This window comes from Myotis daubentonii, chromosome 8, assembly GCF_963259705.1.
Source record: "Myotis daubentonii chromosome 8, mMyoDau2.1, whole genome shotgun sequence".
Lineage (NCBI taxonomy): Eukaryota > Metazoa > Chordata > Mammalia > Chiroptera > Vespertilionidae > Myotis > Myotis daubentonii.
Window position 1 is genome coordinate 74187405 of NC_081847.1, and position 22074 is coordinate 74209478.

The following is a 22074-nucleotide window of genomic DNA, read 5'->3' on the forward strand; positions in this document are numbered from 1 at the left end:
GTGTTCTAATAACATTTTGTTTATAATAATAGACAGCAGGCCAGTCTTGGGCAGGGCCATAGTTTGTTGACCTCTCATCTAAATACCTCACTTTGTCCTACTGAGTCGCATGCTGCTTAACCCTGCCCACACCTCCTGTTTACCATACACAGCTCCACTCCAGATCCTGTAACTGTATTTCAGCACCAAGTTCACCCCTGCCTCAGGACCCTTACATGTTCTATTCCCTCTGCCTGAGGAAATTCTCTCCTCTTGGAACTTGGCAAAGGTACTTCACTCTTTATGTTGTAATGGGAGCTCATCAGATGTCAACCTTTGTGTCTTTTGTGACATCCTCCTTTGAAAGCTTTGCCCACAGAAAGCTACTTCCTTCAGTTTCTTTCCTCTCAAGCTGGAAGGCATGTTACAGACATTAATTATCTTCTTGTTTACTTGTATTTTGGTTCTAGTTCCTGTCTCCCAGCCACTTTGAATTGAAATATATTTTACATTCTCCCCATTCTCCCTCCCTAAGAGGGCTGGTTCCCTGCCTGTCTCATTATCTGCTCTCTCCTATTCCTGGGCACGGTGCTTGGCATATAATAGCCTCTTGATTTAAAAAGCAAATATTATCGCTTCTCGGCCTTTTGGCTAAGATCATGTGTAGTATCTGTTCTTATCAGTTTAAAAAGCAAATATTAAGATCTCTCAACAAATAGTTATTTAATCAATAAAAAGTAGTCCCGACCTCAGGGAGCTTGCAATCAAGTAGGAGAGTCAGAATGGTCGCACAGGTGATGTGAGGACCATTGTGACAGATGTATGTCTGAATAATCAGGTGAGCAAGAGGGCTGTCAGCAGAGTCAGGTTGGTCCCTGGCAGATGAAGACTAAAGGAAGGCTCAAAAAGACAGACACAGAGCGAGGAGCAAGTGTGTGGAGCAAGGCACGTAGACACAGTTCCACCTTCCATAGACAGGAAAAGACGGAGAAGGTGATTGACATTTGTGGAGCATGACAGGTCAGCTACTCTGTCACATATTTTGCACATTTTCCTCATGATAGTCTTTCAATGTAAATATTATTGTTATTAATAAATGTTAAGTACATATTGATATTGTTCTTATTCTATAGAGATAGAAACTGAGAATCAGAGAGGGTAAGTGACCTGGCCACCGTCACACAGCTGGGTTTATACCTATGCCTTCTTTGGTCTACAACATGTGACCCAGAGATGTGGGGTAGGGGCAACCTATGTATTAATTTATCTGCAGTCTTCTTTTCATCATAAGGTGCTTCCTTCTCCCCAAATCTCACCCTAGATTTAATTATCTTCCTTTTCATCTCTCTAATAGGCTGGTGAAACCCTTGGGCTAACTGTTTGTCTCCTCCAGATGCCCCTTGCTCAGGCCCAGCCTGTAACGCTGGATGAGAGGACAGGGAAGGAAGGGACCTTCAATGAGAACCTCATCAACTGTATACACGCGATTCCATTTGATCCTCATGACAGTCACATCACAATGGCACTAGCTGTCCCATTTTACTGAAGTGTCAGCCGTGGCTGGAAAGGGCTAATGGCCCATGGTCTCCCAGTGACCAAGAGCTGGAATTCCGATCCCTGCGAGGTGCCCTCCTGCCCCCCACCATGGATCCGGCACCCTGAAGGCTGCATGAGGTGGGGCACAGGACTCAAGCAGGGTGACAGGGAACTGACTTCAGCCAGCCTCTCCAGATGGTGACAGCCCCTCAGCCCCTCCTAAGTGACTCTGAGAGGGGAAATGAGAGCACACCTGTCTAAGCAGGGCCATCAAATTGCCCGAGGAGAAGCTATTAGATATATGAGGAAATTCTTAGGCGATTGTACTGGAAAAAAAGTGCTTACTGCCCCCCCACCCCCCGACTCCTCTCCCCACTAAGTGTTCATATAAACCTTCTGGGCGAGGGAGCTGAGAGGCAGCCTTGTCTGAAAGCCAGCCGGTCTCCTTCTCCCTGGGGGACTGGGAGTGATTTGATTCTGTTGGCTAACGTTGTTCGAAGCCGACTTCATCTCCCCCAGTACTCATCAGAGCTGCTAATAGGCCCTTCAGAGCTCATAAAGAGATGACCAAATCTGGGGCTGGGGGACTCCAGCTCATTTATCTTCCACAGGCCCGATCAGATCTGATTTTGTACGCTGACGGCTCAGTGCTCAAGTGTGGTCTAGCCTGCATCTCAGACACCTGCTTGGCGTGGCTGGGCCTGTGGGCCCCCAGGAGGGGCTGAGGCCCTCTGACCCACTGGGGTCTCACTGTACTGATGCGGCAGACAGACACTTACCTGCCAGCCCTATCGATCTGTGGACGAGAAAATAAAAGCATTTAGGCTCGGAAGAGAACAATGAAGTGTTCCCTAATGGGAGTGTCAGTTACCACTCTGGGTTCTTCACATGTGCAGTCCCTCTGTGAGTGTATGTGTGTATATACATCTGCATGATCCCGTTGCCTCTTGTTATGTCTACATCAATCAATTTGCAAGCTAATGCATGGGGAGAATGTAAAACAAACGTGAAGTCACAGATACATGGATACCACCTCACACCTCAAATATATTTCCCTAATCTGTATTAGCACCTTTTAAAGACCTAATCACATTCTGCAGCTTTTTCATAAAATTTCCTTTTCATAAATATTTTTAATAAATATATCTAATTCATCTAATTAGAAGAGACAATTTGCACAAAAACCAACTGGGGGAATTTCATCAAATTTATTTAGCCCATGTGTTCTTCAATTAATGAGCCAGTGAAGGGGATGATAATAATTATCAGTAGCATTTGAGTGGTTATGATGTGCCAGATGCAGGGTGATCAGTTCCTGTTCATAAAAGCTCTACAAGGCAGGCAACGATTTTACAGATGAGGAAACTGAGGTTTAGGGAATGTTCTGGTTAACTGTTGCTGTGTAACAAACTATCACACACAAGTTAGTAGCATGAGACAACATCTATTTTAGTAAGCTCAGAGATTTTGTGGGTCAGGGATTTGGAAAGGCACAGAGGGGCGTTGGCTGAGGGTTTTAGAAATGTCTGGAGTAACTTGAACAAATGAGGTTGGGAACCATTGAGCTGTAGGATCCACTTCCAAGATGCTTTCTTCACTCTCATGCCTGGGGCTCGGGCTGGGTTGGCCTCAGGCTGGGCTCAGCTGGAGCTGTAGAGGGGGCATCTCCCATGGTCATACCAGCATGGTGGTCTCAGAACTCAGCCTTCTTATGTGATGAATCCAAGGGCGAGTGTTGCTAGAGAACTGGGAATACGTTGCATGGCCTTTCATGATCTATCCCTGGAAGTCACTCAGTGTCATTTCTACTGAATTGTATAGACCCAAGCTGTCCCAAGTCCTCAGACTTGTGGGAAAGAGACATAGTCTCCATATCTCAATGAGAGAGGAGTCAAAGACTAGGTACCATGCTTTACAACAGCATCAGAGAAGTTAACCAACCTGCCCAAGATTCCAGAGTGAGGAAGAGGCAACGTTGGGATTTAAAGTAGGTAATCTGACTCCAGAGCTTCCTCTCCAAGTGACCATAAAATGCTTCAAGCATTGCTAAACATGCACTAGATGCTAAATTTATGTGAGTAAAAAGAGATTAACCAAAGAATTTATATCCGTATATGTATAACCCATGGACACAGACAATAGTGTGGTGGAGGCCTGGAGGGGAGGGGGCGGTGTGAGGTGGAGGGGGTCAATGGGGGGGAAAAGGGAGAACATCTGTAATACTTTCAACAATAAAGTAAATGTAAAAATGGTCCATTTTAATTGATGTCACCAATCTGTAGGGCAGATGAAGAAATGGACAAGGTGCACTCTTTATGGAGTAGATGTAAGAGTGGTGAGAATCTGGAATCAGGCTGTGAAAGGGGATTTTCAGGAAAGTGTGCCATCAGGAGTGTTTTCACAAACAGAACTAAAGCAAAGATGCCCTCAGACTATAAGGAATTAAAAATTTTTTCATTACTTAAGTCTTAGCATTTACTCTGTGGAAAAGTCCTTGTCCTCATAGTTAAAAATACTCATGGCAGCCAGGAACCAGCCAGTTGGCTCAAAGAGTTTCCATGAACACTGCGGGAATCCATAAGACCTGAGGCTGGAGTTTGCCAAGAACATATGTGATTCTACAGAGCCTGTGTCTGCATGTGCTCAGCCCAAAACCAGACTTAGGGTTTGCTGGGAGAATTGTGTGCTCCCAGGACAGCTGGGCTGGGCTCAGAGTTTGTAGGGTATGGGGAGTTGAAGGGTCTTAGGTGGTGATAGCTCCTGCAATTTTCTTTATGGGAGATAAAATTATAGGGAGTGACTTCTGAGGATGCAAAATGGGCAAGGGGCAAAGGGAGATGTGCAGACAGATTCATGGGCGTCATTTGTGCCCAGTTGCAGCTATTAATCCAAGTGTTGAAGAAAATGCTCTGGCTTTGCCTTTGATTGGCATCTGGACCAAAGGAGCAACAACTGGACAGACCTGTTCTGGCCAGCCCGGACAGGGCAGGGGAGCTGTTTGCCTCACCTGAAGAGGCAGGTTTATTCACAGGCCTGCAATCGGCTTCCCTGGAGGCTGGAGGGTTGTGCCCAGGAGGAGCAGGTTCGTGGGTCCCTCCGCAGGCTCTGAGCTCACAGTACAAGGAGGCAGCCTGTCTGGTGGTACATGCAGGCAGGACTGGCATTTGCTGGCAGGCTCAGGTTGATAATTCACTCTGATGAGCAGTGTGACTGCGTGGTGTTTGGGTGGCACAGAGTGAGGTCTCTCCCACTGGGTTGAGGTGCAAGTGTCTGTAACAATCAGAGCTGAGACATTTAATACTGAGGCTTTATAAAGAACCTGGCACTGCGTTGAGAATTATGTGTTCAGGTGGGATCTCCCTGAAGCAGACCCCAAGACCAAGATTCCAGTAGAAGTAGTTTATCTGGGAAGCTGAATACAGAGAAGGAAATGGGGGAAAGATAGAAGAAGTGAGGGCAGCAATATAGAGTGTGGTATCAAGCCAGCTATCATAGCAGGGCAATTGAAGCTTATTCCTGTGGGGAAGCTCCAGAACACTATGTAAAACATCCCACACGGGGAGTCAGGGAGCTGGGGTATTTATACACCAGATGCCAAGGTCACTGGCTGAAGCCTGCTCTGGGGGTGTGTTTCCCTAGGACTTCTGGAATTCTGTGGGCCTGCGCATGTGTGTGTGTGTGTGTGTGTGTGTGTGTGTGTGTGTACACATACACAGGAACACACACAAAATAAAACTTTCTGCACACAAAATAAAACTTTCTGCAATTTTGGCCAAATTTTAAAAACAAATGGACCCTCTAGTATTGAGATGCTGGTTGTAAGAGCTAGAAATCCAATTGAGCTCCTTGAAAGCACCAATGGGATCAGAGAACTTATCCTTATATGAGGAAGGGACTATTTGAACCCATTTTAAAGATATAAAACTGAGGAGAGGAGAAGTCATTTTGGTGAAGTTGCACTTCAGTGGAATTGCTAGGGTTTGAGTTAAGATCAAGAGCCTATGTTTTTACCAGTAAATTATATTGCCCCCCTAAGTATAAGTTATAAAGGTTAATAGGAACTAACTCCTACATTCTTCCTTTCAGACATGACCACACCTGATTAGATTTTAGACTGCAGGACAAAGGTAGTTTGACCCAAGGAACAGAGTCTGATTAGTATAACACTCCCATCTCATGAGAGGACCAAAGGCAGGAGCATATCAAGCTGGGCTAAGGTAGCCTGGGACCTCATGAAAAAATGTCCTTAGTTTTCACAAGTAAGGGCAGGAATCAGACAAAGGCAGAGTTGGGGATTTGAGTCTGGCATTGATGGGACTGGGCAGGGAGGAGGTAAGGACTAAAAGGTGGAGATCTTCACAGGTTCCACTGGGAGGTATGGAGATTTGTCAAGATGGCTAGAGGAAGAGGTCCAGGTGACCCTGTGTCCCTCTTATCCCTGTACCATTTGTGGTGAGTCCTAGGTGACGATTAGGTCATCACACCAACACCTCACCCTAACTGTTCTTTTGCTTTTCTAAAACTACTCTCAGGTTTATCTAGGAAGTGCCCCCCAAAGACCTTCCGTATTTTCCTTCTAAACTCTTGGTGTGCTACACTCAGGCTGAAGACCCCCCTCCCTTCCCACTCACCCCATTCCCCCATCTCCCAAGCTGCGGAGGTTGCCTTTAATTAAACCCAGGCACACCAAGCCCTTGAGGATCAAGTGGTTTGGATTGTAGGCACACCCTCTAATAGACAGCTTCTAATTATCCTCAGCACATCCTTCTCAACTCTCACTGACTAACATTCCAACTGACCACCATTGCCATCCTAGCATACCTGAGAACTTAGCATACTGGGGTGGTAACTTTGGTTCTATGCATAAATATGGGGCATGAAAATAGTTAGAAAGCTTTCTTTCTTTCTTTCTTTCTTTCTTTCTTTCTTTCTTTCTTTCTTTCTTTCTTTCTTCCTTTCTCTCTCTCTCTCTCTCTCTCTCTCTCTCTCTCTCTCTCTCTCTCTCTCCCTCCCTCCCCCTTCCTTTCTAGTGTGACAAATAATAGAAAAATAAATGTGATGAGGGTGGGACTCTACCAAGATAGGATGGCCAGTAAAGATCTATCTGCGGAGGAGATATTTTTAAGCTAAAACATACCTAAGTAACGGCAAGGAACTAACCATGTAAAGAAAAGAAAAAAGCATTCCAGAAGCTTGAACAACATGGATGTGGGCCTTGAGGTGAGAAATAGCTGGGCAAGTTCAGAAACAGAAATCACTCCATCCTGGCTGGAGCCTCGTGAGTGAGGAGAAAGGTGGCATCAGGTAAGGTCATAGAAATGGAAAGGAGATGGGAAATCTAGGGCTTATGTGCCACACTGAGGAACTTGGGTTACATTGAAGGCAAATGAGAAACCATTGGAGAATTTTCAGTCTGGTGCTGACATAATTTTCTTCATGAAATGAAGCCAAGATACTCTGAAAATTAGATTGCAGCAGGGAAAGGTAGAACCAGAGACCTGCTTGGAATTTGTTGCATTTGTTCTGGTGTGAGATGATGATGGTGGCCCGGCCAAGGGTTGGGTGATAAAGATGGAAACATGTGACACATTTGAGATGTGTTTTGAAAGTAGAAACAGAGGGACTTTCTAAAGGACTTCATAGGAAAGAGCTCAATCTTCTGCCAAGAGTCAGGGGTCAGCTTTGTTCAGATAGATCCCAGCCTCAGAACAATAAGTTAAGAAACATGCTGATCCAATGTGGTCTAGGGAATAAACAGAAAACAACCAAACAAAAAGTCAGACTTAAATCACACAGCAACACTATGATAAACAGTGGACTCTCTCCCCAGAAAATGAACTTGTGTGCTTACAAAATTTTGGCGTACAATTTCACTCCTGGATTCCTGAAGACCCTTCTTGGACCCCCACCTCCACACCCAATAGACTAGGAGGGTCATATGTCTCTGGATCCAAGTTCTAAAAATGTATTAACTAGAGATTTACACTGACTCTCCGTATTACAGAAATCTAAAACTTGAAGAGTGGACAATGGACAACCTTTCTAAGGCAGGTTTATACATAATCTATTTCTAGTGTATGTGCTCAAGGGACAGGAATTCCATGAATCTCCTTCAGGGGCCCCTGCAGTGTTCTGCCATGGTTAAAATGCAGTCCAATCCTGTTTCCACTTGTTAGGTCCCCTGAGAGAGGGATGGGCCGTCAAAGTGAGGCCTTGAAGGAAACATGGGAATATGAACACGTGGCTCTTAGGGTGGTGGTATTCTGGGTCATTCTTTTCTAATTTTGTGATTTCTGTTTGGCTGGTATAACACTGCTTGAGCAATACATTTTAAAAAGAACCCAAACAAGATTGCAGTTCAGAAATTATCTCTATTTTCAGCTTGAACAAATAAGTCAAAATTTCCAAAAAACAATCAATAAATCTTTTTGTTTTCACCAGTAGATGAGTTTTTTCTCGGTGTCTACATTTTTTATTGTTTCTTTTCCATGTCTTTCAAATGAAAAGGCAAGACCATACATTTCAATACACTTAAGATATACTCAATTTATATCAATCAATCCCCAGAACTTCTTTCTCTTCCTAAGATTTGTGAAGGCTTTTCATGACTCCATGCCTTGCATATGCTCTTCTGCCTCAGTGCCCTTCCCACTATGTCTACCTGAAAAAGTTGAACTTTTTTTTTTAGGTCCAATGGAGAGGTCCTCTTCTAGCCCTCATGAAGCCATAGACAGAGGTACTTCTGTCTTCTGTACACCCGTATCCTCTTGCCCATCCCTCTGCCATACTACTGGTCATATTTTAATAATTTGTTTCCATATCTGTCTCTCCCTCTTGAATTATTGAGGACAGGGATGGAGATTTACTTATTTTTTAATCGCAAAACTCATCCAAATTCTGACACCCACCCTAAGGTCAGTGAGTGCATGCTGGATGTACGGAATGTATGAAATAACTCTTATAAAAGGCTCTGTGCTACCAAAGCAGAAGGTGGATGATGTCTTACACTGGCCCCTGTGACCCTTTTTAACAATTAGTGCTGTGTTGCTGTTAGGAGGGAAAGTTCTGACTCATGGAGAGGAGTCTGTTTTTACCCTCAGTTTGCTTCTTCCCAGGGACTGCTCTCCCTGGCCATTTCTGTTCTGTCTATGTGTGTGCTTTTGGTGTGCAAGGCTGAGACTGCTTCTCATAGACCTCTGTTCCCAAGCCCTAACCTCATCCCTGTCCCTTTCCTCTCCATAGGACACAAATGAAAGCAAATGCCTCCAGCTCAATTCCTCAAGCTCATAATTACGTGTATTTGATGAGTGCTTACACTTTATCAGGGACTGTGCTAACTGCTTTCATCAATTAACTCATTTTGTTTTCAAAAGAGCTCTATTAACTTATTCTCTCATCAATTTATATGTTTATATAGTTCAGACATATTACTTGAGCATCTATTATAAGTTGAATCTACACTGAACACTGTGATGCAACTATGAAGAAGATGGATGGAAGTCCTCCCCTCTTAGAGCTTGGAGTCTACCATGGAAGAAAGGAAATGATCTGGTGACCATGAATTAAGAAAATAATTTCAGATAGAGCAACTGTTATAACTGAACCAAAGACAGAGGCATGGTAGAGATATGAGTGGATGGTGTGGTCAGGATCTGCAGCAGTGGAAGAAGGAGGCACTTCCACTTCACATCACAATGGCCCAGAACTAGTCATGTGATCACACCTAATCACAAGCAGGCTGCAAAGTTTCCTGGGTGACTCAGAAGAGGAACATGAAAAAGGATTTGGTAAACTCTCTATATAAGCGTCATTTCTGACATTTGAACCAGGACCCTAAAGACGAGATGGAAGAGTTTTCAAGAGAGAAAGAATCCCATATGGAAAGGCTGTAAACTGGGGGAAATACCACTTGGCCTATTTGATGACTAAAAGGATGTCATTATGTCTGGTGCATAATGAACAAGGCACTGTGAGATGAATGGGGAGAGGTTGGCAGGAACCAGGCCATTTAGGATTTGGTAGTTCTGAGAGCTGTGAGAGACATCAAGAGGTTTTAAACCAAGGAATGCCATGATCGTTTTTAGAAGCTCACCCTAACTGCAGAGTAGAAAATTGTCTGTAGGGGAACAGTGGGGGCAGGGAGAGAACTTGTTAGGTGTTACAGAATGCTAGAAAAGAGATGATGGCTCTGAAGAGCTAGTAGGGTCAGAGATTGTATTTTCTCACCACGAAAGTAACAAAGTGGGTGTTATAAACTATAATCTGCTCCTGTTAAGTTCAAATACTTATTTACCTCACAGTCAAGTAATTGGTTGTTTAGTGTATAGTTCTTTTGTGTATAATACCATATTGATTCGTGTCTGTTTTCTAAGCACAAGCATCCATCACCAAGCTTCTAAAGAAGGGGCACAGGAGGAGGGAAAGGAACACTAGCCTGGGATAAGCCAAGAGAAAGTACCGAGAGTGCAGGGCTTCTGCCAGGGTTTTGACGGATGGAGAAGCCCCGGGAACCATGGAAAGAATGGGGCTCCAGAGACAGCGGTCTGCTTTCCTGCCAGGGAAGTGGCCTTATGTGAGTTACTTTAAACTCTCTGTACTTTGCAGGAAGGTTTTGAAACTCTAGTTAAAAGGGTGCAGACTAAATCCAGGCTTCACCACTACAAGTTGTATGAGGTGTGAAAAGATGTCTCAGCTTCAGTTCCTCATTTGTAAAACATCAAGTGTGTTAGTCAGTTTGGCTGAAGTAACAAACATCCCCCTTTTTCAAGATCTCATTGACTTACAACAAACTTTTGTCACTCAGCTATAGGTCAACTGCTATGGCTCTACTCCCTGTGCTTTCTCCTTCCAGGACCCAGGCTGTGAGCCTCCCATGTAGCATGTTGTTCTTGGGGCAGAAAGCAGAAACTTGCAAGACTCTCAGACCTTCTGAGACATGGAAAACAGCACATCTGTTCTCTTCTATTGACCCAAGAAAGTCACATGGCCCAATCCATGTAATGTCCCGGTGAAGCTCCCTTTCTTTTTCTATGCTGGGGAATGAAGATTTTAGCTATTGTCTGGACTTTAGTGAAAACTGATTATGACCAACTTGAGTTTCAGATACTTCCAGTTTTGTTTGTTTGTTTGTTTGTTTTACTTTGAGGGTGTTTCCTGGACTGAAATGTTCAATTTTCCTCTAGTCACAAACTTGCCAAGGTTTTGTCTCAATGGAGAATGATTATCTAAATGTTTAAATCCCACATTCTCACCTACAGGCCTCTCTCTCTCTCTCTTTAATTAATAGTCTTTATTTTGAAAGCAGTTTTAGGTTTATAGAAAAATTGAGATTTATAGAAAGGACACAGAGTTCTCATAGACTCCTCTCCCCTACCATGCAGCAAAATCTTTGGTACATCTGTTACAATTGGTGAACCAATATAAAATTATTATTATTGTTGTTGTTGTTGTTAAAACCTGTAGTTTACATGTGGGTTCACTCTTTGTATTGTCCATTCTATGGGTTTTGAAAAGTGTATAATGTCATGTATCCACTGCTACAGTATCACACAGAGGAGTTCCACTCACTAAAGTCCCCAGTGCCCCACCTATTCATCCCAACTCTCCTCAAACCTATGGCAACCAGTGATCTCTTACTGTCTCCACAGTGTTGTCATTTCTCAATGTCACATGGTTGGATCAGACAGTATGTAGCCTTTTCGATGTCTTTTTCTTGTTCTCTTTCCCCAAATCTTCATGTCCCTTCTATCATCTCAACAATACACACACACACACACACACACACACACACACACACACACACTGCTCCCCTAAAGAGAAATAGAGAGAAGTTGATAAAAACCCACACTTAACTTGGCTCACAAAACCATTAAGTATGAAAGGACATTTGGGGGATCACTCCCCTCCACCCTCTGCCTTCCTATGAGTCAGTCAGCTCTGACTTTTCACCCAGCTCAGGAGAACCAGGCCTCTCCTCCTGGCTCAGTCTGCTCACTTCTTATTTTCCCCAAAGCAAGGGCCTCTTGCCTGCGCCATGTCTGAGCAGTAATTACCCTGTGTCTGTGACGCTGCTTTCAAATTATTTTTCCCACCTTCAGAGCCATCGCCTCCCACTTCTTATCTCTACTGTGATCTTCTACAGGGCGCAGGGGACCTGTTTCTTGACTTACATTTTTGCTTCTGATGTTTAAAAAGTCCCCTTGAACTTGCATTTACAGACACCAACCAGAAAAGCTCATGTCTTCCCATCAACTGACACATCCTGGGGGCAGGGTGTTCGCAATTACAGCCACGCTGGCTGCCGGGTCAGAGAGCTGCTGAGGCCTGGCGAGGCCGGCCCCATAGAGCATCTTTGATGAGTGGCAGGGCCATTATTATGGATGCTATGCGGATGCAGGTAAAGGCCCGTGGCAGGCGCGCTTTTCTCCCTTTATCTTGTCTAAGCTGTAAAGACAGACATACCCATGCATACATACATACATACATGCATACATACATACATATATGCATAGACTGGCAGGCCTGGCCAGGGAGGGGGGTGTGAGGGGAAAACCAGGATTTCTCACAATGCTGGGACGATCCTTCCACAGAGCCTCTGTCTCCTCACAGTCCTCTTTCTCTCTCCGGGCCGTCCTCCCTCAGGTGGCATGCATGCAGCTTAATTCTAAATTGGAGAGCTGATTTCCTATTTCCCCAGCTTTATGGTTCCAGCTTTCCTCCTTCCCATTCATATCTTTGTTGAGATGCAGAATTTCTATTTATAGAGATATTTTCTGCCACTTTTATTTATTGCGGGAAAGTAAGAAATACCTAATAGTGAGGCTAGCTTCTTGTATCAGAATGGTGCTTCACTGGGGGAACTGCTTTCTCTCGTTCCCCCACCGAGCGTGGCTATTCTCTGCTGCAGAGAGTTGATAATCATTCCTCAGGTGTATTTGGTAAATCTATGTCCCCGAGGGTGAGCCTAGTATCCCCCGAAGGAAGGAAGCACGCCCAGGGCTAAACATCTAGGCACCAGGCCATGCTAGGCTAGAAAATTCCACCTTAGGAGGCATGGCAAGGGACCTCCCAGTCTCTCCACATTGGCTTCAGACTTTGAGGAAACTTGATGTCTTTAGGGTGCTCCAGGGGCTCAGGGGTTCAAGTTAGCATCCTTGATGGGAGGTGTGATGGGAACTGGGAAGAGGCTGGTCTGCTGAACTCTGTAAGCCGAAGGTGGGAAGTCTTCATGTGTAAGTGAGCCTTTCTGGTACCTACTTGCCTGTTCCTTCCTTTCAGTTGACCTAAGGGCTCTAAAAAGACACATTAGGATCTAGATTCTAGAAGCTTGTCCCAAAACCACAGCTGAATCCTCGGAAGGACCTTGCCTCGTCGTTTCAGGGGTGCAGTAAACGTATCTCCCAAGATTAGCGGGAGTGGCAAGGAAGGTTCTATACTTCTTGCTTCTAAAACATGAATCGTATTTTAAGATAGTCACAATATGCCCACCATGGCCTTCTGAACCTTACAACATCCTTCTAAAGTGACCCTCATCTTGCTTCCATTTTACAGGCGAGGAAATCCAACATTTCAGACAATGTATTCCAACTCTCCACCCTTCGTTACACTCTCTGTCCCTCTATATTTTGCTATCCTTGGAGGATCTACGCTGCCTCTCAAAAGAGGAAGCTGCACATTTTTGCTCCATTTCTACAACGTGCAAAGCACCTTTGCATAATTGGTCAAGCTAGGTGGTTGACTTCTATGTGTAAAGCAAGACAGAGTTTGTCTTTTCCTTCTTCTTTTCAAACTATTTTAAGAGTGAGACACTGCAGTCCACAGAGCTTATGTGATTTGAAAATCGCATGCCAATAGATGGAGAAGCTGGGACTCAAAATTATTCCAATTTGCTTTATTTTGGCCCAATTCAGAGCACAGCCAGGTATGGAAATGCTCAGGATTGGGAACATCATCTAGCCACACAGATTGGAATACCAAGGGACCTTCCCTCACTGCTGAACACCCAGGGTGCTGTAGACCTGCTAACCCAGGGCTTTCTGTGTGTTTGGTGCATCACCACCCTGTTCTGGTAGTAACCACGATGACACACCTAAATGTGTAAATATCTCAGTATGTCAATTAATAGGCTCTGTCCAAAAGCCCATGTGATGTGGGGAATTGCCACAATTGGTCCTGTACCTGCTTCACCAGCTCCCAGAAAACCAAGGGAAGCATCTGATATTCTCTCTGCTTCAAGGACTCCAATGACTATTCAGAGCCCGCAGGCTACCAACAGACCACAACATTTGACTACTCCTGAAGCTGGAGAACAGAAGAGGTGTTTACATCTGAAGACTGGACTAGTTTTAAGAGAAGGAATTACCTGCTCAGAATGGCCTCAGAAAGAAGACCTCTCACAGGTTGTGTGAGGACAAGCTGAGGAAACTTAAGCCATAGCTGTTTGGATTCATAACCGTATTCCAAAGCAAATGTTTCTCAGGGGCTGGGATTTATCCAGCATCTGTCACATACTTGGGGCGTGACACGGGAGAATGTACTTCCCCTCCCTAAACCACGGGTCCTCATCTATAAAGGGAGCTTGGAATTCTAAGGTCCCCAATCTCATGTCTTGAATGGGGTCAGGTGGGAATCCAGCAGCTCAGGCTGCCGGGATGGGACAGGACTGGTATTGGTTGATGAGAAAGGGGCATGGTGACCGGGACTCGAGCCATTCTGGAAAGAAAGTCTAAAGAGATCTGATCTGGAGGCTGAAGGGGACAGCAGGGGTCTCCTCGGAGTGGCAGTCAAGCTAGGTCAGGCTCTGGGCAGGCTGCCCGGTTTGAGGAATGGCATCAATGTGTGGCAAGAGGCCTCTAAGGCTGGACAGGTGTCAGGGCCCAAGCCAAGTGGGCTCGAGGTCAGGATGGGATGTCAGTTCTAAACAAGGTGCCTGAGTGCAAAGCAGGCCTGAGTCAAAACCCACTCCTCACCACATAGAATGACTGGGAGGCCACGGACAGACCAGCTCCGGATGCAGGGGACCCTGAGTTTAGCACAGCAAGAGCAATTCGAGGCTCACCTGCCTTCTCAGGGCAATGATGGGGCTATTTTGGCTGGAGGACTAGAGAAGCTGGCCAGACGCCTTTAGAGCTGAAATATGGTATTTCCATTTTAATATAAATAAAAATAGTAATGGCCAACACATAGGAAGTGTTACATTATTGTAAGTGTTTCCCATGCATGAACCCATCTGTAGGCTAGGTTTAGAGATTTTTCTTATTAATCAGTATGGTAGCAATCAAAAAGAAGCATTTATTTATTTATTTATTTATTTATTTATTTATTTATTGCCAAGATCAAACATGATGTCTATCCCTTTAACTATGACCTATGCCACCATCAAAGAGTCCAGTAAAAAATATAGGGAATGTCAAATGGAAACCTGTTCAGACTGAAGACTCGGGAAATGGAGGTCCTTTAAATGACCCCCATCAGTGTGGATTTCAGTGTCAGACCTTCCTTTTCCAGTCATCACTGTGCCTTTCCAGCCCAGTTTCATGCCTTCAAGCAGGAGGTGACCCCAGGCACTACTCCTAACCTCTCTCACATAGTCACACAATAATCTTGGGGACCAGGTCTTCCAAGAACATTGTGTTCTTCATGCCTTAACTGTGAGGCATAGATATCTTCCTAGTTGACAAGGGATAAGATAGCAATTTTCATGGGCAAGATACTCAGTTGTGCAAAAATGTAACTTTATTAGTTTCGTTATTACTGAAATTAGCTTAGTTCTTTAGTCTCCATTTCTACTTGGCAGGAAACTTATTCTTGTTAACCCAAAATAATTCCCCTATCCCATTTTAAAGTTTAGTTTGATCTTAGGTAAATACTTAAATGCATAATGTTATTCCTGACCTTTCTTTCCTTCACAAAGTGGTTATTCTAACTTCCTGATGAGTTTACTTTTATTGCTGTTTTTTCCTTTTAAAAATTTAAAATTACTAGATTGGTATAAAGTTATTGCTTTGTAACTTACAAAAAGTAAAATTTACCATTTTTAGTGTATGGTTTGTTAATTTCCACACAATAGCCTGTTGGGGTTTTGATTGAGATGGTGTTGAATGTATAGATTAATTTTGGGATAATTATCGTAATGATATTGAATCTTCCAAACCATGAGCACGATATAGTTCTCATTTTATTTAGGGCTTCTGTAATATCTCTTAATATTGTATTGTGGTTTTAAGCTTAGAGGTCTTGCACATATTTTGTTAAATTTTTCCTATGAATTTCATGTTTCAAGGTGCTATTGTAAATTTCTAATTTCACATTTAAATTGTTCCTTTCAGACATATAGATATAAAATTTATTTTTGAATGTTGAATTTGCATTCTGTGACCTTGTTGGATTCACTCATTAATCTTAATAACATTTTAATAGGTTCCTTAGGATAGTCTATGTGCATGATTCATGCTGTATGAAAATAAAGGCAGTTTCAATTCTTTAAAATCTGCATGCCTTTTATTTTACTTCCAGAATAGTATTCAGATGAGAGATGATATTTTTGCCTTGGTACCTAGGAATTAAGAATTCAGTCTTTCATCCTTGAGTGTGATACTAGTTATAGATATTTCATAGATAATCTTTATAACATTGAGGCAATTTTATTTTATTCCTAGGTTTCTGAAAGTTTCTGTCATAAAAAGGTCACATGTATGAACACATGTGTATACTCAAATATGACTTGTGCTTTTACTCTTTATTTTGGTTATATAGTTAAGTACAGTGAATAATTTTTAAATGATAAGCCAGCCACTAATCCTTGGGATAAACCCCACTTTGTCATGATTTACTATCTTTTTATATATAGCTGGGTTATAATTTGCTAAGGATTAAGGATTTTTGTGTCTTTGCTCATAAGGTATATTGATCTGAAGATTGCTTTTCTTATCATATCTTTGCATGGTTTGAGGATAAGGATGAAATTGGCCTCATGAAATAATTTGAAAAATCTTCCTCCATACTCTCTTTTTAAAAGACTTTGTAGGTTTATTATTTATTTAGTTAATGTTTAATGGAATTCAACAATGAAGATTTCTTGGCTTGGAGTATTCTTTGTGAGGATGTTTTTAATTAAGAATTTATTCCAAAATTTGATATGGGCCTATTCAAGTTTTCTACTTCTTCTTGAGCTAGTTTTGATCATTTGTGTCTTTCAAATAATTTATTCATTTATCTAAGTGATCAAATTTATTAGCACAAATTTATTACATTGCCTTATATTATTTTTAAATGGCTGTAGGTATGTAGTAATGTCCCGCCAATACTTCAATTATTAGGAATGTAGCTTCTTTTTTTTCTCTACTTGATTAGTCCATCTAGGAGTCTATCAATTTTTATTAATATTGTTTAAAGAAAAAGCTTTGGTTTTATTGATTTTTATTTACTGCTTGTTTGATTTCTATTTTATTGACTTCCTCTCTTATCTTTATTACTTATCTCTATTTACTTTGTTTTTATATTATTCTTCATTTTTAGAGTCTTAGGTGGAAACTCAAATCATTCATTTTGTACTATTTTTGTTTTGTTTTCTAATGTACTAGTAAGCATTACAAAGTATATAAATTTCCCACTAATCCCTGCTTTATCTGCTTTCCACAAATATTAATATTTTCTGATGTCTTTATCATTCAGTTCAAAATATTTTCTAAAATTTCTTGTGCTTTGTTCTTTTACTCATGGATAATATACATAAGTGTTGGTCAATTACAAAGTTTTGAGATTTTTTTCCATGTATATTTTTCCTTAGCATATAACTTAATTTTACTGTCAGAGAATATACTCTAAATGATTTTTAGATTTTTGAGCTTATTGACACCTGTTTTATGGTTCACCATATAATCTTCTGGGTGCACCTGAAAAGAATGTATATCCTCCTGGTATTGAATGGAGCATTTTATAGATGTCATTTAGGTCAAGTTGGTTCATAATATCATTCAAGTCTTCTATACCCTTACTGCTTGTTCTAATAATTACTTGCTTACCTATTCTAATAATTACTGGTGAGTATTTTTTTTAATAAATATATTTTTATTGATTTCAGAAAGAAAGGGAGAGGGATAGAGAGATAGAAACATCCATGATGAGAAAGAATCATTGATCGGCTGCTTCCTACACACCCCTTCCTGGGGATCGAGCCTGCAATCTGGGCATGTGCCTTTTACAAGAATCGAACCTGGGACCCTTCAGTCCACAGGCCAATACTCTATTCATTGAGCCAAACTGGCTAGGGCTACTGGTGAGTATTCTTGACATCTCTGGTTATCATAATGAATTTACTTTATTCTCCTTTCAGTTCTACCAATGTTTGCTTCATGCATCATTGAAGCTCTGTTATTAGTTGCATATACTTTTAGGAAATACTATGATTCCTGGATGTACTCCCCAGTTTTTCATTATAAAATGCCCCACCTTATCCTGATAATATTGTCTATTCTAAAGTCTACATTATATAATATTAATATAACATTCTGACCTATTGCCAAGTGTTTGCATTGTATATAGTTTCCCTTATCTACCTAAAACTTTATATTTAAAGTGGCTTTGTATAGTTATCACATATTTGGGTGTTACATTTTTGTACCCTCTCACAATCTTCTAAATGGAGTGTTAAGATGAAAAAAATTGAATGTAATATTGATATAAATTTAAATCTGCAGTGTCCCTCTTTGTTTTCTATCTTTCCCATCAGTTCTTTATTTTTGTGTGTTTCTGTTTTCTTTTGTGTTAATTATTATTTACTGTTCTATTATTTCCACTATTGGCTTGTTAGCAGTTCATTGCTTTTATTTTTAGTAATTGTTCTAGGGAATATAATATACATCTTTAAGGTATCTTGGTCTACCTCTAAATAGTGTCATATCACCTCAGGAATAATGTGAAAAATCTTACAACCATACACATCTATTTATTTCTTCTCTTTAAAATATTAAAAGTGAGAAAATGGTGTTTTACTCACATATATACCATTTCTAATGCTTTTTATTTCTATTGTGTAGATCCAATTTTTCATCTGGTATCCTTTTCCTTGCATCTGAAGGACTTCCTTTAATATTTCTTATACTGCAGATTGGCTAGTGTTAAATTATTTCAGCATTTATTTATCTGAAACATTATTTCATCTTTATTTTTGAAATATGGCTCTGTTGGTATGGCATTCTAAGTGGGCAATTTCATTTTGCACTTTTCCCTGTGGAAGGGATGTTGAAGGGTTTCACCGGGGGAGTTTATGAGTGCCATGATTATATTTATGTCTCAGGAATGTCCTGTGGACAGTATTACAAAGAACTGTTTGCCTTGGGGAAAGTCTAAAAGCCACAGAAACAGGCGGCTGTTAAAACAATCCAGGGGAGATGGGATGGGGTCTCAAATGAGTCACAGGAGGCGGAGATGGTAAGAAGAAGACTGACTGGGAAGGTACATTGTGTCATTAGAACGTGGGAATCAAATACAAAAGGTGGTGGAGAGGATGAATCCTTGCTCCTTGGTGTGACGCCTGAGTGAGGAGAGGTTCCATTTATTGAGATGGGTATTTATAGGAGGACGAACAGGTTTGTGAGGTCAGCGCTGCCATGTCCATAGTGGCTGAGGTCCCAGATCTGGGTGACTCCCTCAGATGCCAGGCCTGACATTTGAGCTCTCCACTGGGATGAGCTCAAATCTGGGGACCAGGCAACACTTCTAGCTCTTGCCACACTGTTGTGCCAGTGAGATGAACCCTTCTCTTTTTCCAAGATACTGATCATGGACACTGACTTTGAACTCCGTACACATGATATTAAGGGTCTCCCACTGAGGCTACACTAAGCTCCGCTCAGCACCTTTGTGCATAGTGTGAGGCCTGTGGCCACCAGTCAGAGGCATCTCCACTCATGTCAGCCTCCCCAGGTTCGGGTTCTGTCTGCCTCGACTATCCCACAGTCCCAGCAGGTTGTGCAGCTGACTTCACCCCAAGTGATGCCATTATTTAGACTTTTCCTTTCAACTTAGAATATGAAACAAGGATAAATCATTCAGCCTCCGTCGCCCATTTAACCCCTGTGTAAACTGTCTGAGGGCTATAATGATAATAACTTTTTTTAGGGACAGGGTGGGAGGGGTCAATTAAAGTCTCACACTGTGCTTTGAGATCTTTCAATGAAAGGCTCAGGGTTGTTACTGTTAACAGGATACCAAAGGGATATTTGCCAGCAATGACTCCCTTTGAGCCAGCATGTCTGTCATTAGTAATTTGGGGGCTTGGCAGGGAGTCATGGGAATGTTTTAATGGCTTCTGTTCAACCCCAGAAATAGATCTTGAAGCTGCAAAAAGAAATGCTTGTTTTCTCTGTTCTCCTCTATTTCTGTACACGTGGTGGCCCTCAGGGGAGCTCTCAGGTTCTCTGCGAGGACCGAAGACACGGGCAACAGGGTCCTCTGCTGCCCTAATAAACTTGACAGGTGATAGTGCTGGGGCCTGTTCCAGACACTGAGGCAGGCATGGTTGTCTCGCTGCACAGTAACTGTGGCCTATGCTGAGTTTCTGGAGCCACCTGGAGAGCTTGCTGATTCAGTGAGGCTTGGTGGGAGACTCTTTCTCTAAGAAACATTTGGGAAATATTTGCGAGTTTGAACAAGTTATTTTATTCCTAAGCCAACTCCCCAAAGCTTTCTCAGAGCTGTCTTTATGAGTCCAGGAAAAAAATGTTTTCTGTCTGGGAGACCTGGACTTGTTTCTAGAGACGTGGGCAAAGAGGCTTGCGATTGGCCCCTCACTGGGGAGAGTCCAAGCTGTAACTTCATTTCCAATTAATTAACGAACTGTTCTTTTAAAAACAGCCTGTTCTCTCTCTGCCCCAGTTTTTGCCTTAATTTTTGTTCCATCCTATGCTTCATGTTTAGTCACTTACTTTTCTCTTCTTGCCAAGGTATGGTTATACTGGAGAAAACGGTAGCTATGTTGAGATGAGAAACAGCTTTTGACCCTTACTGCTGACTTTGGACAAGTCCTTTGCTCTCTGAAAGGTGGGGCAATAACACAGGGGCCCAGAAGGAGGTCTGGGATGACTGAGCCAAGATGGGCATAGTTATTTCAGATGTTTAGACACAAAGGGTCCCGTAAACTTGTGAACTTGCTAAATATAAGCAATAGGGTATGCTGGGGGTTATGGCTAACTGAGGGATGCATGCCCCATCCTCAGGGAGCAGTCATTATTGTGCCATAGAAAATGGGTGCCAAACTTTCTTTTTTTCTTCCTTCTTTCCTTCCTTCCTTCCAGCTCTGTCCCACCCTTCCTTTCTTTCTCTGTCTCTCCTTCTCCTCTCTGTCCCCCCCTCTCTCTTTTATTTCCCTCTTTCTTTTTTCTTTACTAAAAAACTCAGAAATTTATATAAAGTCTCCTTATTTTTAAGTGTTAGAGTAATTCATTTTCTTTTAAAAACCAGTGTGGAACAATAGAAAGATGGCTGTGGCCTGGGTTTAGCTAACAAACCACCAGTTTAACATTTACAGTTTATTTGACTTTTTACTTATCAATTTCTGCTTTTTCTTCCTCTTCCTCACCCATTTTGAATACTTTGATTTTTCTACCCATTTCCCCCTGACATCAGCAATGTTTCTTTTCATTCCCCTAAAGTAGCTTGGAACATATTCACATAAACCACAATTTCCTTTTTCTCCCATCAGGCCCACTCAAATTCTCATCTCTTTTCTCATAGTCAACAACACAAAGACACTATCAGGCCCATTGAGTTTTGAAGCAGTTCAATCTCTTCTTCCATTCCCAAGAGGAAAGTGGAGAAAAAACCTTCCAGTTTTACTTAAAAAAAAAGTCTTGACTGTTGATGTGATCACCAGGAATGCTAACTCATCAGCCACTTGGGGCCATAACTGTGGCTGAGTCTGCCAATCCTTGGCCACATAAATGGTGCCAATCCTGAGCCTGGTAAAAAGTTGGCCTGAAGGAGTCATGATGGTGAGGCTCCATTGCCTTTCCAGAAAAATATGCTAAAGAAGCCCCAGCTACTGATGGCTTAATAATCAACTGTACCATAAAAGGTATGTTCTTCACCCCAAATGACTGTGATTCTTTCTTCCTAGTTGCCACGTCTTGCCTTCTGATAACTCTTTTCTTGGGAAAAATGTAACTATTTCACTTAGGACAAGAAGAAACCTCTTTGGAAAAGGTGTCATCATACTTGCATGCATGCCACAATTCTCTACTCCTTCAACCATGGCGGATATTACTCATTGTTAAGGTCACTCTTTCCATTGAGTCTAGATGTAGCCATGAGATCCGTAACACACATGATGCAAGATCCTTATTTTTCTTATATAGCTGTTACTAGTCATTTGGGGTTGGGATGTGTGTTAAAGTATAGTAGGCTGAAAAGTTAAAATCACCCATATAGCCATTAATGGTGAGTAGATAATAAAATATGGTAATTCCTATAATGAAATACTAATTGCTGATAAAAAGTAATGGGCAACAATGAGGATGGACTTTAGAATATTCTGCTAAGTGAAATAATTCAGATACATGA

The 22074-nt window shown here is 42.1% G+C and overlaps 1 pseudogene; it reads left to right on the forward strand.

The window, feature by feature from the left end:
• The first annotated feature begins 610 nt into the window (after positions 1-610).
• Positions 611-732, forward strand: LOC132240418 (U2 spliceosomal RNA; annotated as a pseudogene).
• The last annotated feature ends 21342 nt before the right edge of the window (positions 733-22074 follow it).